The sequence below is a fragment of the Danio rerio genome, chromosome 14 (genome assembly GCF_049306965.1).
Source record: "Danio rerio strain Tuebingen ecotype United States chromosome 14, GRCz12tu, whole genome shotgun sequence".
Lineage (NCBI taxonomy): Eukaryota > Metazoa > Chordata > Actinopteri > Cypriniformes > Danionidae > Danio > Danio rerio.
The window spans coordinates 35,000,206-35,015,474 of NC_133189.1; positions in this window are offsets into that span (position 1 = coordinate 35,000,206).

A 15,269-nucleotide genomic window follows, 5' to 3' on the forward strand; every position below is an offset into this window, starting at 1 on the left:
AAAGTTAGAGTAATCTCTGCTGATGCTTAGTAATGATGCACATCAGGCAAAGCTCTAAAGAGAACAAGTGCAGTCATTAACAATATAGTGAGATCCAAAGAAACAGAAACACACTTTCCAAATATTATTTCAATTCCTCACACATAATAACCACACCAGGTTTTGTGTTTTCTTTGACGGATAGTACCAGCATTTTCACATGAAACCAAGCAAGACGCACTGGGGAAGATGATATGAGATTTAAACACCACAGGGTAAATCTTCCTGAATGTTGTTTAACGGCTCAATGAGACATTTAAACAACAATGACTAAAGAGGCACATCTATACACAGTTTCGAAACGGATGAGAGGACATTTTATGTTGAAGCATGAAGATCCAGTCTGTGATCTCAGTCTCTCTGTGAAGGTGAGCCAAGGTCTGTCTTAGGAGAGGAGTGTACCGGTAACATTTAACTGGAGTTTCAGTGTGGGATTTTCCCCATCTTAAAACCATATTGTTAACAACAGATATACAAGGGTGGAGGATGAGTGTGAATGGATGAGCTTATTTCTTCACGCAGAGCTGAATGATAAACAATTGAATAATTAAATCACGAGGGCTCTGATTTCTATAATCATACATACAGTAGTTTGATTCAATTTGTAAAATATTTTCATGGTGTAACCAATAAACGGTACCAGTTTCATGTTAGCATTTTGCTGTGTTATTATACATGTTGTCATATTTCACAGTGATGACTTTTTTCCTCACACTTCAGAATTGCTTGTAATGCTGAGGAAAACAATTAAAATAGGGTTAAACTCACAAATATAAACCCTAAACTTGAATTCTGTCTTTTTACTTTTTGTAATTGTGAGTTTCTAAGGTTGTTTAGAATTTTGAGGTACTTCAAAACTCGAAACGTTGAGTTTAATTCTTCACTCAAAATATTATTTTTGCTGCTTGATCAAACTATTTATTTAAAATGAATTGAAACAACACCACTCTTAAGTTGTTTTTGGAACAACATAAATGTTTTATGTTGAATCCACTTAAATTTGTAAAAACTAAATGCTATTCATTAGCATATTATCTTTGAAACACAGTTCCTCCCCTGCTGTTCAAAGCCTCGCCTTCTGAAATTAAAAAGGCGCACATTAAAGATGACAGAAACCCGCTAGATCATGTCATTCGCCAGTTAGAAAGCTTTACAGTACTTTATATTACAATTCTGAACAAAAAACTGTATTGTATCTAGCAGATTTTCAGTTGTGTAGCAAGCTAAACTAGTCATAATGTGCAATATTTTACGCATGCAAGGATCGCTGGTCTCACACCCTCAATCGCTTTGTCCTAAAGCAACTACTGTATATTTAGTGGTTGGCCGGCAATGTGCAGGAATTACACTTATTACTAGAGGCTGATTTATACAATCCAGCGCAGCCTACATGTTATCATATAGCTCTCGCCGTGGCCGATGCTGACGCGCACCTCTCACAGAATGTAACTACACATCACAACGACTCATATTGCAAGCTCTATGATTAGTCGGCTTGATAGCGATGACGAGTGTAGGTAGAGATGAGAGCCGTGCGAGCCCGATGGAGCGAGTGTTTACAAGTGTCGAATCCCGTGAAAGAGCTCTAACTGGAAACTGTTGTTTTGTGTTTTTACCTTATAATTAAAGTTGTTGCACGTCCACCGAATGCACTTGTACATTAGGGTAGTGTTCAAGAAAAACAAAACACCAGCAAAGAAACTCTACACAGAGGAACATAAACACCTACTGCCAGCTAGTGTTTCTAAAGTGGTATTGCAGAGCAACACAAACAGCATATAAAATCTATGTACGGCTATGCGGATTATATGCGTCAGGGGTCACGCCAATCACTCAATGCAGAAGTATAAACCAGGCCATACTTACATGCTATTTCAGACTAACATTCAGAGTAGCTTGGCAAACAATAAATGGAGTGCGTCAGGTTGTCATTCTTTAAAAATGAACCAATGTGAATATAAAAGCAACTCCACCTCAGTAAAGCAGGTTAGGTGGAAGAGCTGTTTACTCATGTTTTGCTGTAAAACTAAATACAAATCTACATTATCGATCCTGTAAAAAAGGTCCCTTATGAAATTGAAAATAGTCACATCAATGTCTAAATGAAATAAATGAGAATTGTCAGCCAGACAAACTTTTTTTTTTGTCTTATGCCTTACCCAGAATATAAAAATACATAAATACATTTAGATCATTTACTTTAATAATTATTATTGGAATGTGAAGAGACTTTCAACCAGCACAACAAAAAAACAACAACAACTGCACCTTTATATTAACTTAAATGATTTGTGTTGAGACAACATGAAGGAATAGTGTGAAGCCCAGCATTTTTAACACTGATGCATCTGCAAGTTTTTAATGTCAGAAGTTTGACTTCTTCACAGAACTGCAAGAAAAATAGAAACTGAGAGATAAAAAGCCACAACTACATTTGGATTCAAAAGTGCAAGATAAATAGCTTTTCTAGTTTAAAGAAATATCCAGGTAACCTAACACTCGTAAATAACTAATTGCACTAAAGTTAACTGCACTTGATGTATTTAGGTAGAGATAACGTGTTTCTCTCGTCATGATCTTTAAAGTTGAGTCAAAAGGTACTCTTTTTTTTGGTTTTTAGTGTACCGTAGCTATAAGGTTCACCAGTTCGTGTCACAAAATACTCTCTGGCACTTCAAGAACCAATATTTTTGCGTCTGTCTGGCCTGAAATAGATGCCTTTGTCCGTCTTTCCAGCAGGTGGTCTGAGGCACTTTACAGGCAACACTTAAATCCTTCATCCATGCCCTTCTCAGCCCTGCCTCATGCACTTAATGGATGCACCCTTATTTTCATCACCTCAGACGTGGCCTCAAAGAGCTCTCAAAGAAACCCTATCAGATAGACCTGTGTGTGAGAGTGTGTGTGTGTGTGTGTGTGTGTGAGAAAGAGAGAGAAGATGGAAAGAGAGAGAGAGTGAGAGAGAGAGAGAGAGAGAGAGAGAGAGAGGCACGGGTCCACAGACAGGTGTGTAAGTGAGTGTCCCGTCAGACATTGCAGGTGTTCCCTCAGCACATGTCAGCATGTCCCGGCTCTCTGATCTTCAAGGCCCTGTGTTTGTCAGCTGTGAATATGGAGTTCACGCAACCCCGTGGTAATACAGCTTCGGCAGCTTTGTAGTCCGTGTGGATTACAATAGTGCATAATTCATATCTTTACAGACTGGGGGAAGCAGCAAAGTTTCAGCTGCTGTTTTAAGTTGTAGTCTCAGGGCAGATTTGTGTTTGCATAAGGGTGGCGTCTGACTTTATCTTCAGCAACTGTTTATTTGGAGCACTTTTGGGCTGATGACTTTTTTAAATCAAGCAAAAAAATTAACTTTACCATCATACATCAGTTAATTGATTACAATCATTATTTTGTTTCCTAAGATGTCATGTTTGTATATGCAAATGAGCTATTGTTTTATCAAATATATGCTAATTTGCATACATTTATCACAGAAAGATAATTGTTGTTTTAATTTTTGACACATTAGTGTCAGTTTATTTCACTCCATAGTTTAGAAAATACCACAAACAGACAGATTTTATAACACAAAAAACGTTTTATATAATCAAGTGAATTGTGTAGTCATATCCCGCTGTTAAAAAAATAAAAATAAAATAAATATAAATAAAACTGATGTTTGTTTATGCACACTGCCGACAAAAGTTTGGGGTCAGTAGGATTTTTAAATGCCTTTAAAAAGCTAAACCAAGGCTGCATTTATTTAATCAAAATCACAGTAAAATTGTGAAATGTTATAAAATAACTGTTCAAAAGTAGTTTATCATTAAATTTAATAATTTATTCCAGCAATTTTAATGATGAATTATCAGTTCCAATACTCCAGTCTTCAGAGTCAAATGTTCCTTAAGAAATCACTTGAATATAAATTATTATAGTTATTATTATTTTTTATTATTATTATTATTAATAATAATAATAATGGTAATAGTAACAAAAGCAATAATGACTGGAGTAATAATTTCATTTGAAACTACATACAACAAGTAGTTTTTAAAAATTGTAATAAATATTTAACAATTTAAAAAAAATACATTTAATAAATGGCGCCTTGATTAACAGAATAATTTTCTTAAAAAAAAAAAAAAGAAACATGGAAAAAATCTGACCCCAAATTTTTGACCAGTAGTGTAAGTATTAGTTATGTTTTACAGAGATTTGTAAAAAAAAAAAAAAAAAGATCATTTTGAGAAATCAGCCTTTAATATATTGAAATCTATATACACAAATTGATATAATTCTATAAAATTGGCTGTATGAACAAACACAAAAAGCTTCAAATTTGTCAGGTGTCTAAAAAACTGTTTTTGCTTAGAATGTCTTGCCAACGCTGAACAACCTGCTGAAAACTTAACACCTATTTTAAAGTGTCCATGTTACAGTGCATGTTCGATGTACTTGCCTTACCATATATTATGCATAAAAACATGCAACTAACCCTAAACCAAACCCTCATTCTATCCCTAACCACATTGTAAGCACAGTAATATTACCCAGTACCTAACTGTATTGTTACACTGTTTGTAAAACAAAGCTTTACCACTGAAAAATATGTACCTGTAGAAAAGTTGAGATTAACTAATTAAGATAATAACTAACATTCATTAATTTTCCTTCAGCTTAGTCCCTTACTTATCAGGAGTTGCCACAGCAGAATGAACTGCCAACTATTCTGGCATATGTTTTACACAGACGATGCTCTTCCAGCTGCACCCTAAGATATAAAGGTGCAAAATCTGTCATTAGGGTGGTACCCTTTTCAAAAGGTATATTTTTATTCCCAAGAGGTCCTTTGAAGGTACATTAATACCTGAAAAGTACAAATGTGTACCTCACAGTAACTTAAAGGTACAAATGTCAACCTTAAAAGTACAAAAATGTACCCTAAGGGTACTAATGTCCACCAGTATGGTACAAAAGTGTAGGTTTTGCAAAGGTACCACCCCATTGACAGATTTTGTACCTTTACTTCTGTGTGTGAGTGTGTGTGTGTAAATGCGAGAGTGTTTCCCAGAGCTGGATTGCACACTCTCGCATTTACACACACACACTCATACATTATGGCCAATTTATTTAATCCAATTCACCTATAATGCATTTATTTGGACTGTGTTGGGAAACCGAAGCACCCAGAGTAAACCCATGTGATCACAGGAAGAACATGCAAACTCCACACAGAAATGCCAACTGGTGCAGCTTGGATTTCAATCAGTGACCTTCTTGCTGTGAGGCCACAGTGCTAACCACTGAACCACTATGCCACATAACTAAGATTTTTACACACTTTTCGTAGAATTATCTTATGCTCACCAATGCTGCATTTATTTTCTAAACTACTCATGAACTGTTTCTTCAATATCGTGGAAACATATTTAATTTACATTGCTGAAAAGTAACAATTAAACTATAAAAGCAAGGAATATCTCTGAACCAACTATCTTCAATGTTTCCTGAGGACTATTATCTGTGCAGAATAACACGTTGTAGGTGCAGAGGAGTTAATAATATCCTTTCAAGCCTTTTTGGCACATCACATTGCCACATTTTGTGCTGTATGTCTTGCTGCACTCCAAGCAGGCAATGAAGATGTGATGTTTTTATATTGACTTTTGACATTCAAACTGTCAACTGTAGTTAAATTGTTATTCTGTTGTTTGCATCACTATGGCAACATCAGGAAAAACTAGCAAGATCCAACTAGTGGTTATGCATTTTAACACTCTTCTAAACACCTCTTACAAAGCACTCCATGTCATGCATTTATAAACAGATAGTTCTTAAATAAGGCTTATTTCTGAATGTGAAAATGATCAGATTTGTAAATAAACAATGACAATCTGAGGGTCTCCACATCCATCTTTCAAGACCTCAAGCAGTAGATTTCACATCTTCTAAAGGCTCTTCCCAACCCCCAGAATTTTTACACATCTCACATCTGCTGAGCAAACTATTACACTTCTCCCAGAGGGGCTCAGATCTGGCCCTCTCCTTGGCCCATGTGTCCACATTATAAAGCCACAAATTAGCTCTTGACATTTGGACACCATAATTGCTCCTCAAACACATGAGGCTTCAATTAGGCTCCTTGCGGTGTGACAGATTATCCCTATAGGACACGTCTAATCTGAGGACAGAAGCTGGACACCCACATCCATAGCCATATATGAAAAAATGCTGCACTTTGGAGGACCAAAGACATTCACTGACTAATATTATTTAGTTTATCTACTATTGATCTAATATTTAGTCTGTTATTTAGAATTTAGCAATAATTCAGTAATACTTTTTAACAATTATTATTCTATTATTGTTTGGTTTTCATTTCTACGTTGGCGTTTTTGGTTGTCAGTGAACATTTGAAATGCCACCATAAATGTCTTTGATTCTTCACAGCAGGCCTTTCCCACAAAGCTCCTTTAACCCGAAGGTCAAAACAAAGGTCAATTGGTTAATTTCCATACTTTCCACCCAAAACATTCTTAAAGCACTCTTGAGTAATTCAATCAGCGGTTTGAACATGCAATAACATCCTTGAGTGAAACAGAAAATCATTAGAGTTTGTTTAACATGGCTAAGACTTAAATGACTTGGAGATTAAAGGCTAGTTCACACCAGGAACCTTAACTACAATAGCAGCCACAGTAACAATCCTTTTATTGTAAGCTGCAGTTTTGCTGTTTGTTGCTTTAAATGCTCGAAGCACAGGTTCTGATTGGTTGATCTTGTTATTACTGTTCATTAGCAAGGAAAACACCCTAAATGTGATTTCCCCAGCCTGATCTCATGAGAAAACGTAAGTATTTTACGTTTTGGCAGTTTAGTGGCTAATTCGTACGAATTCGTACGAGTTCAGTCGTAAGAAAATGTAAGATTTTTAAAAGGAGGCGTGGCACCTAACCCCACCCCTAAACCCAACTGTCATGGGGGGATACGCAAATCGTACTAAAATGTATGAATTAGATTGTACGAATTTTTATGAATTAGCCACTAAATTAAAAAGTTACGAATTGCCATAAGATTGTGTTGGATTTCCCTGGTACTGTTGTTCTCTTACGTTATTGTTATAGATGTGTTATATATAACTTTATTGTTATAATTAGCATCTTATAGGTGACCTATTGAGCACTTTTATAAGGGATTTAAAAACAATTGTGTGCCAACAGTGTGTGAATATAGAAACCTCTAATGGTAAAAATGTATTCATTCTGTTTTTTTAATAATCACACCTTATAAAAACAGTTTGTAGAAACGCTTTGATTGACATTCACCCTATGTACATGTCGTCAGAGGTCTGCATAGACAGCTCTGAGTGAGAAGCAGCCATATGCCATAAGAGTTTTGTGCACCGTACGTGTCGAAGATAATGTCAGTGACTTTGAGCCATTATAATGTGGGGTTTTAGGATGCACAAAGGAACAGTGTACACAAAAAAATGTTATGAACATATAGTCATGACAGCATGTTTTTAGTTCATTGTACCTTATTAAACTAAGTTATTCATGTTCTAACTTCTTTTTATAGGTTGTGCAAGCAGTTTTAAGTCAGTTTAACATAATATTGACCTTATTCTTCAATGTGGAAATGCACAAGTTTTCGCAATTGTTTTAGAACTTCTGATTCAGTTGTCAATGGGAGAAATGACGAGGACTAGTAAACTGCAGAAAACAGTCAAACTACTTGCTCTACAACCAAGTGTGTTTGCACGACTATACAGACAAAAGTAGAATAATATAAAAATAAAATGTCAATGGAAGGGGAAAGGCTAAGGGGTAGAATTGGGATTACGCCTTAATCCTGTTTTGAATCTGCCACTATGCTGACTCATAGGCGATTGTAGCTTCGCCCCCTTTTGAAAAGAGGTCTGGGAGCCCAATCTTATTTGCTGTTAAAGCGTCATTATCTGTTTTTTTTTTTGTTTTTTTGTTTTGTTTTTTAAACTTACACATACTGTACACACTCTAGGGACATAAAAGATTTATTTTACATTTTGTAAAAAAGCAATATAATAGGTCCCCATTAAAGTTATAGTATGCAATTTTCACCACTAGAAGGCTTGTTTTTACCATAAACAAAGGCGTAGTTTGATGATGCATTGACTGAAGTATTCAAGATTTATTATTGTGGTAGTATGAAGCAGAGTAAAGCTGAAAGCCTCAAAGCAAAACAAAACCTTTGAAGAATTTGCCAATGAGAGACATGCATGATGCAGCACAAAAGCAGCAAAGCTTTTATTATGCCACAGCAGACTACTTTTGGTTCTTCCTGTTAAGATGCCGTGGGTGAAAAAGCAGAGCTGTACTACTAAATACATTTTTGGCTTCTGTTATAATGCTGCTCTGTGCAGTTTAATACTGTGCAAAACATATTTAATGGTGGTAATTTGCTGTTTCTCTGTTTTCTGTTCACCTTATTTAATGCGGAAGTGCGCTTGTTTTCGAGATTGTTTTAGAACTTCAGAGTCAGTCGCCAATGGGAGAAATGACAAGGAATAATAAATAATAAGAAAACGGTCAAACTACTTGCTCTACAACCAAGTGTTTGCGTGACTATACAAACAAAGCAGAACAATATAATAAGAAAATATCAGGTTGCAACATCAAGCAGCAAAACGAGCTGTTTTTAACCTCTAAAAATGAATGGAACTGAATGAGACCGGAGGTCTTGAGCCAAAAAGATTCAAATGGCTAAAACCAAACCGGAAATCAAGGGTGTATGACATAATCATGGCAAAACAGCCTGAGTCACTAGATAAATTGTTTATTTCTCTATATGTTAATATTCTTTGAAACATTTGGGACAATGTTTTATGTTTTAATGATTTTTAATAAAACCATTAATATTACATACTGTGCCTTTAAAGGGATGGACCACCAAAAAAGTAAAACTCATTGTATTATTACTTACCACCAGTGAAGTAAAATCATAATTTTGGCAACACATAAAAAAAAAAATCAGCAAACCATGGCACTTGGCGATTAATAAAACGCAAGTCAAAATTAATACATGTGACTCCCGATGATATATAAAGGTAAAAGAAAGTAGACATTATTACATTTAATCAAAAGCCTCAGAAAAAAACGTTCATGACAGTCTGATGTACAAGAGTCCTGTTGCATAAAGGAATATAGACATATTTTAACAAAATCACAGCTATATTATAAAAGTTCAGTTTATTTTTAAGATCAATTGTTTTGCTATAAAAGCTTAAGATATTATCAGGAGCCACGGGTATTAATTATACTTTTTGGACTATTAAAAAATTATGTTCATCTTGGATCGCTTGAGGGTGAATAAATTAACAGCAAATGTCAATTATTGGATGAACCTTTACTAACTTGGCTTATATTTACAGCAGTCTCTGAAAAATTACAAAATAAAACAAAAAAAAATCCAATCTATCCATAGTTTATATTTGTGAAAACCTATAAAAACTGCAATGGAACATTTTCATTGCCAATGAAAGGTATATGTGCACTGTACGCTAAATGCTAGCAAGCGAAAGTGGAAATGTGCATTGTTGGCCATAAGTGAGGCGGAAAATTGCTAACCCATTTGTCATTGTGCTCCTTGATGTAGAGGTCAATCAATGGATTCTTTCTTGACAAGCCTGCAGAATTGAATGTTTTTCCGCAGCCTCACCCCTTCACACCTGGACTGCCAGGTAAAATAACAAAACAAGAAGAGCGCAAAAATAAAAGAGGGTTTAGCAGAGGACTGCCTCGTAATCGTAGGCCAAGGAAAACTGATAGCTGAGAGGAATTTGTCATGCATCTAGGAAGCTCTATGTTCAGTTTACAATGAATGGAGCTAGCACATGGCTGAGGAAAACTATTTTCCAGTACTGTTAACACGCGCACTAAATAAATGTTTGACCCCCAGATTCATTTTCAAGCATCAAGGGGACTCCGTGTCTGTTTGTGTGGTCCTCTGTAAACTCATTACATTCATAGGGAAGTTGAGAGATTACTTTGTTTTCCTGGCTCTGCATTAAAGTACTTCATTCATCATGCGTTTTGTGCCATACATTCCTAATTAACTTTCATTGGGTTCCTGCTAGAGTTCCTTTGCATTCAAGGGTGAGAGGGGATTTCTGTTTACATGACAAATTGCTCGCTGTCTAAATGCAAATATCTTTGATTCCCCTTAATAACCCCATTAGAACCTATTGACGGGTCTTGAGGAGAAATTATTTCCGCTTGTCAAGCTCTTGTCTGGATTCCAGTTGCCTAAATCAATAGGATAATCCTTAATTGAACGAAAGGCTGATTTTGGAAATTAGGCAGTGCTTCCAGTGCTTAATCTCTTACTATCCAAAAAGGGAAATAGGATTAGTTGTTGAAGTATAAGAATTTTTTAAAAACTAGTGTACACATACAGTTGAAATCTGAATTATTAGCCCTTGTTTATTTTTTTTTAACAATTTCTGTTTAACGGACAGAAGATTTTTTTCAACACATTTCTAAACAATAGTTTTAATAACTCATTTTAATAACTGATTTATTGTATCTTTGCCATGATGACAGTTAACAATATTGTACTAGATGTTTTTCAAGACACTTTGATACAGCTTAAAGTGAAATTTAAAGAGCCCATATTATGGGTTTTTGAAAATTCCCCTCCATGTAGTGTGTAACACAGCTCTAAGTGAAGTGAAGTATCCAGCTAAGGCTTAAATCTGTAAGAATACAGTGTTTAAAACTGTTGATTCATCTATAAAAGAGTCGAATCATAGTGCTTCAAACGAGTCGCCTTGATACCGACTCATTAGGTGTTTCGCCATGACGTACGAACGAAACAAAGTTTTTCACGTGCACGCGCAAACCCGGGAGATTTCAAACCTGAGGCCCCGCCCTCTGACGCAGTAACCCAGACACACACACACACACACACCCACAAACACACGCACACCCACAAACACACGCACACAAACATGCCGGTCGATTGAAGTCACACTGCAGATGGATATATTGAGTCTCTACCCAAAGATGAAACATCAGCATTATAACCAAGCAGTTGGAAACTTCTGGAAGCTACATGCTACAAAGAATACTTCATCTGAGTTTGTTAAAGGAAGGATCAGTAAAGAGTAACTGATGGACGTCAGGATGGGTTTCTTCCTACATTTCTCAAGTGTAAGTACGTGCGGTTAAAGTTGTTGCCTTGTTTACTCTAGCTTGCAAATGTATTTAGTTGTGATTTGTTACTTGTAACCGCGTGTACTGTATCAGGTTAACTGGATATATTATCTTATCGCGTGCAAAGTCACGTTAAAAACGCGACGCGTGCTGTTTGTTTATGGAGCTCCGTGCTAGAGTTCTGCTCCCGCGATTTATTCGGAAATGTATTCCCGCGCCGCAGAAATCTGGCGCGGGGAGAGAGAGAGAGAGAGAGAGAGAGCGAGAGAGAGAGCGAACGAACGAACGAGCTTTGTGTACTTTGTGCTGTGTGTGTTTTTTTATACAGACAGCTTGGCTGTCTGGACTGTATACTGGGTGATATTTGGTTGTGTTCTCCGCTCTAGCGGGACCGGGCGCGGCGGGCAGAAAACGGAGCGGGTTCTCAGGCTAAAACCTGGCGGGTGCGGGCGGAAGCGGGAGCGTTGTCATCCGGAGGTGTGTGTGTGTTTTTGTGTGTGTGTGGTATGGCGAGTACACGACTGTCTCCTTCGTTCGGTTATCCGTGGCACTATCCACTCGCCATAGTGTGGCAGCTAAAGTCCACGCCTACACTATCGAGCGTGTATGAACTGTGATTACTTTTTAAATTGCTGATTAGCTATTGGCCATTTCCCTCTCTGACTGAAGGCAGTCGACCAATCGCGACAGACTGTCATCGGCCCAATCAGCGCAGATTAGCTTCGCGCTAAGGAGGGGTTTGGGAACAAATGAATCACTGGACGATTCATACAGGAGTCGCTGGGATAATTAGATAAAAATAAATGCAGATTATAAGACCATGAAAGTGTTTTTTGACCTTGCATGCATATTAGACTGTTGTTGGAGACCCTTACAACCAAGATATGACCTTATTTCATGTATAATATGGGCTCTTTAAAGGCTCAACTTAACTAGTTTAACTAGGCAGGTTATGGTAATTAGCCAAGTTATTGTACAACTGTTGACTATCGAAAGCGAATATAGCTTAAAGGGGCTAATATAATTTAAAAATAAATTAATAAAATAATAAATAATTAATTAATTAAAATTATTCTAGCCAAAATAAAACAAATAACACTTTCTCCAGAAGAAAAAAATATTATCAGACATACTGTGAAAATTTCCTTGCTTTGTTAAACATAGTTTTGGAAATATTTTAAAAAGAAGAAAAAAATCAAAAAGGGGCAAATATTTTTAACTGGCTACAAATCCAGCACATTATTTTGATGTCTCCATTAAAATTTATATCCCCCAAAAGCATTTTAAATGTGAATAAAGTGTTTATTGTTTTATATCCCCTTTGTTTGAAAAAAAAATAAAAATAATTGTACAAATTTAATTTATTCTCCTGACTCTAAAAGTACTTCAATAACATATAAACACATGGTTATTATATGACTATGATTATTAATTTATTTATCTGATTAACATAGTTTTAATCAACAAAATCAATTTAAACAAAACAGCTTTATTAAACAGTTATATTATCTAAAAATTGAGGGGAATAAAAACATAATACACTTAAATTCAAATGACAAAAAATTGCAAAACACAAAATTTCAAATAATTTATGCTTTTTTTCAGATATTTTTACTATTTATTAAAAAGTTATTTAATATTTTTCAATAACATTTTAGTTTGGGTGTACTTTTTTGGACTGTGATCTTAAATTATTTGGTTAAATTTCCTCTAGTTTTGGCTTTGGTACTGACAATGTACAGTATATGAACAAATATGTTTTTGTATAGCAGCCTATTAAAAGTTTGGGGTTCAGTTTTCATGTTTTTTTAAAGAAAATTACTCTGTTCATCAATTAAGGTGGTATTTATTAAATGTAAAAAAAAGTTAAATCTTTTATACTTATTTATTAAATATTCATTTATTACTTATTGTTTAAGTTACATTGCATCTAAATGCCCACTTATTCTCATTAGAATACAAGTAGACTGTTGGGTTGGGGTTAGGGTTAATGTAGGTTGACATGTACTTGCAAAGTTACTAATAGTTAAATGTCTGTCGAGGAAGCACTATCAGCAGATATTCAGCAGACAGTCTACCAATACTCAATTGCCATGGAGTGGCAATGCAACATTTAGTCAACAAAATGTGTAATAGGGACCATCAAATTAAAGTTTCTACTGTAGTGTCAAATTAAATAATTACTCCGGCTGATTTTAAAACATTTTAAAACTGTACTAACCCCAAATTTCTGAACGGTAGTACATATATATATATATATATATATATATATATATATATATATATATATATATATATATATATATATATATATATATATATATATATATATATATATATATATATATATATATATGTATATATATATATATACATATATATATATGTATATATATACATATATATATATATATATATATATATATATATATATATATATATATATATATATATATATATATATATATATATATATTGATTTTCTTTTCTTCAGCTTAGTGCCTTAATTAATCTGGGGTCGCCACAGTGGAATGAACCACCAACTTATCCAGCATATGCGGATGCCATTCCAGCCACAACCCATCTCTTAGTATTTGTTCTTCTGGAGAAAGTCTTATTTTTTTCTGCAACAATAAAAGCAGTTCTTAATTTCTTTTTAAATATTTTAAGGTCAAAATTATAAGTCCCTTTTAAGCTATATCTTTTTCGATGGTCTACAGAACAAACCATCATTATACAATAGCTTGCCTAATTACCCTGCCCTACCTAGTTAACCTAATTAACCTAGTTAAGCCTTTAGTTGTCACTGAGCTGAATAGAAGTGTCTTGAAAAACATCTAGTACAATATTATTTACTGTCATTATGGCAAAGATAAAATAAATCAGTTATTAGAAATGAGTTATTAAAACTATCATGTTTAAAAATGTGTTGAAAAAATCTCCTTCCGTTAAATAGAAATATGGAAAATAAATAAACGGGACTAATAATTTAGGGGGTTTTATAATTTTGACTTCAACTGTACTGTATATGCATAATAAAAAACATTCATACCTTTATGATAATATATACATAAACCATAATTAATATGGATAATTGCAGGCAAACACTGCCAAAAAATCATAAATCATGTTTTTACACTCATGCACAATAAATAAACAAGGTTTATGAAAATTAATAGAAAATGAAAAATTAATAATTTACCGAAAGAAATATGAGTTAAATATGCATAACTTGCTTGGTTACATTTGCTAAGCATGTGTTCTGTCCAATATTTACCCACTCGTCAAACAGGTTGCCTTCATCCCAGCTATTTTTAGAGTGCCACAATAAAAAGCCAAATACGCTTCATACTTTGGTGATGACAGTGATTGTTATGGCTCAGTTGAATTTAATTAAACCAAAACATCATGCGCAATCCTGCTGTCTTTTCTGTCTGCATCATCGTCAGCTCTAGTGGCAACCTGAAATCCGAAAGGATGTTTTTACTTGGTGAAAATCCCATATGCAAAGTCTTGGTTTCTTTTGACATGGCCTGCAGTGATCGTATATACACAGATCAAAGTGCAAATATCAAACAGAAAGGCCACCTGTCAAAGTGTACATATGCAATTAAAACGCTCGCATCAAGACATTTTATAAATCATAGGGCAGAGCTTTGCAGGTTTAGACAAGACATCAGACACGTATGAAAACACTGACAGAGGCAGCATTAGTAGATGGCAGAGCAGGACAGAGGGTAAATGATCAGATTCAGATTATACTATGGCAGTCATTAGCCCCTGAATTACAAATTTAGACAGCAGCACATTGACTATATAAAATCAGCTGATCTTCTAGCCCTCTAAAAGTGTTTGTTTTAGAAAGAATGTTTGTTGTCTGAATTGTTTCTCGCCTGTACAGTGATATTAGTCCCATAGATAATAATAATGGAGTGAACAAGTCACAGATTTGTGTTGCAACATTATCACGTTTATATTGTAATGTTTGAGACACTTTACAATCTACAGAGCCCTCCACAGAAAATCTGACGAGAAGCTGAAGTGATG